The following is a 3,313-nucleotide window of genomic DNA, read 5'->3' on the forward strand; positions in this document are numbered from 1 at the left end:
GAGAATAGAAGCTTTCGAAATGTGGTGGTACAGAAGAATGCTGAAGATTAGATGGGTAGATCACGTAACTAATGATGAGGTTTTGAATAGAATTGGGGAGAAGAGGAGTTTGTGGCACAATTTGATTAGAAGAAGGGTTCGGTTGGTAGGACATGTTCTGAGGTATCAAGGGATCACCAATTTGTTACTGGAGGGCAGCGTGGAGGGTAAAAATCGTAGAGGGAGACCAAGAGATGAATACACTAAGCAGATTCATAAGGATGTAGGCTGCAGTAGGTACTGGGAGATGAAGAAGCTTCACAGGATAGAGTAGCATGGAGAGCTGCATCAAACCTTTCTCAGGACTGAAGACCGCAACACCAATGCTTATGCGACAAAGAAGCACAAAACATCGCTACCATCATCCGATTTTCCGAAGCAGCACCAGAAAAAAAGATGTTCTTCGCACAACGAAAGATACAGTTGACAAATTACATGCTTCTGGAGTTTACGAAATCAGGTGCGAATGTGGATTAGTGAATGTAGGTTAGACGGGGCGACCCACATATGTGAACACGAAAGGTATATTCGACTGAGACAACAAACCTGGTCAGCTGTGGCAGAACACTAGGATGAGTGCGCCAAACAATTGGATTTTACTTTCAGGAGGAAGATTAGAGAGGCAATACAAATAACCAAACGACCCGGCAACACGAAGAGAAGAGACGGGTAACCGCATTCGACGTCTTGGCTGCCAGCAGTAACAGCGTTACGGGACGACAGGTCACGTGAAGCAATGCACAGAGATCCGCGGGAGGTCGCAGGTACACAACGTGATCAAAAGTATCCGGACACCCCGAAAAACAAACGTTTTTCATATTAGGTGCATTGTGCTCCCACTTACTGCCAGCTACTGCGTATCAGCGACCTCAGTAGTCATTAGAGATCGTGAGAGAACAGAATGGGGCGCTCCCCGGAACTCGCGGACTTCGAACGTTGTCAGGTGATTGTGTGTCACTTGTGTCATACGTCTGGTCAAGAGAAGGTAGGATTCGGTTACGATTGTGGACGGGTTGGGTTGTTTTGGGGAAGGAGACTAGACAGCGAGGTCATCGGTCTCATATGATTAGGGAAGGACGGGGAAGGACGTGTCCTTTCAGAGGAACCATCCCGGCATTTCCCTGGAGCGATTTAGTGAAATCACGGAAAACCTAAATCAGGATGGCCGGACTCGGGAAAGAACCGTCGTCCTTTCGAATGTGAGTCCAGTGTGCTAGCCACTGCGCCACCTCGCTCGGTGTCATACGTCTGTACACAAGATTTCCACACTCCTAAACATCCCTAGTTTCACTGTTTCCGATGTGATTGTGAAGTGGATACGTGAAGGGACACGTAGAGCACAAAGCGTACAGATCGACCTAGTTCTTTGACTGACAGAGACTACCGACAGTTGAAGAGGGTCGTTATGTGTAATAGGCGGACATCTATTGAGACCATCACACAGGAATTCCAAACTGCATCAGGATACACTGCAAGTACTATGACAGTTAGTTGGGTGGTGAGAGAACTTGGATTTCATGGTCGAGCGGCTGCTCATAAGCCATACAATACGCCGGTAAATGCCAAACGACGCATCGCTTGCTGTAAGGAGCGTAAACATTGGACGATTGAACAGTGGAAAAACGTTGTGTTGAGCGACGAATCACTGTAAGCAATGTGGCGATCCGATGGCAGGGTGCGGGTATGGCGAATGCCAGGTGAACGTTATGGTTCAAATGGCTCTGAGCACTATAGGACTTAACGTCGGAGGTCATCAGTCCCCTAGAACTTAGAACTACTTAAACCTAACTGACCTAAGGACATCACATACATCCATGCCCGAGGTAGGATTCGAACCTGCGACCGTAGCAGTCACGCGGTTCCGAACTGAAGCGCCTCGGCCACCACGGCTGGCGGTGAACGTAATCTGCCAACAATAAAATTCGGAGGCGGTGGTGTTATGGTGTGGTTGTATTTTACACGAATGGAGTTTGCACTCACTCCTTGTTGTTTTGCGTAGCACTATTCACAGCACGAGGCCTATATTGATGTTTTAGGCACTTTCTTGCTTCCCACTGTTCAAGAGCAATTCAGGGATGGCGACTGCATCTTTCAACACGATTGAGCACCTGTTCATAATGCACGGTCTGTGGTGGAGTGGTTATACTACAACAACATCCCTGTACTCGACTGGCCTGCATAGTGCGCTGGCCTGAATCCTATAGCACACGTCTGGGATGTTTTGGAGCGTCGACATCGATACCTCTCCTCAGTACAGCAGTCCGTGAAGAATGGGCTGCCATTCTCCAAGAAACCTTACAGCATATGATTGAACGTATGCCTGCGAGAGTAGAAGCTGTCACCAAGGCTAAGGGTGGGCCAGCAACATTTTGAATTCCAACATTACCGATAGGGGCGCTACGACCATCAAGTAATTTTCAGCCAGGCGTCCGGATACTTTTAATCACTTAGTGTATATAAGAAACAAAGCTTTCTCATTCAGCAGTAAATAAAAAGACCCTGAAGAAGGTCACTGGCAAAAGCGACCGAAACGTCGGTGGTTTTAGATATTGACAATGCGGTCACAAACCCACAAAAATTTTATTGACTGTGACAATGGCTGCGGAAGCTTACGTTTACGATATGTAGGAACCTCGAAAGTTAGTTAGACGTGTCGTTCCACGCTAAGACTACTGCGCGACAGGAGCGGCGCGCCGTCAGAGGGGAGTGCATGGTGCGGGTTTCCTGCACACCCGTCTCTGGCGCTGTAGGTATGACAGGTGCATCGCAGCGTGCCAACGAAATAGCGCGCCAACTGGAAACCTACGCGGAACAGTACGAATCTCGTGGGCAAAACGTCCAAATTACACACTGAATCCTGGCGGTATGTGGACCAAATGCGAAGTCGCATCCTGCCGCAGTGAAACACTGCCGACAGTGTGACCGCGGCTGCACAGACGAGGCTGGCGTCGATCGGGAAGCCGATCGATCGACGTCCAGCACGGGCGACAGTGTCCGGCCAACTGAGGAACAGATCCGCGGGCACTGCTCGGCAAGTGCGCATCTGGGTAGGTGGCGCCCTCCGAGGTCTTTCTGCAGTATCCGGTACTGTGTTCACGCCAGATCCCCTTGTCAGTGTACAGCGCCGCGAGGTTTATGGCGTCTCTGGACTTCTCTGAGAGTTACTAAGTCGAAGGCAATGAATTCCTAACCGTTACGGACCATGATACCCTGCTCATCATACGAATAAACTTGATGTAAATATACAAGCCGGCCGCTGTGGACGAGCGGTTCC

This window comes from Schistocerca gregaria, chromosome 9 (genome assembly GCF_023897955.1).
Source record: "Schistocerca gregaria isolate iqSchGreg1 chromosome 9, iqSchGreg1.2, whole genome shotgun sequence".
Taxonomy (NCBI): Eukaryota; Metazoa; Arthropoda; class Insecta; order Orthoptera; family Acrididae; genus Schistocerca; species Schistocerca gregaria.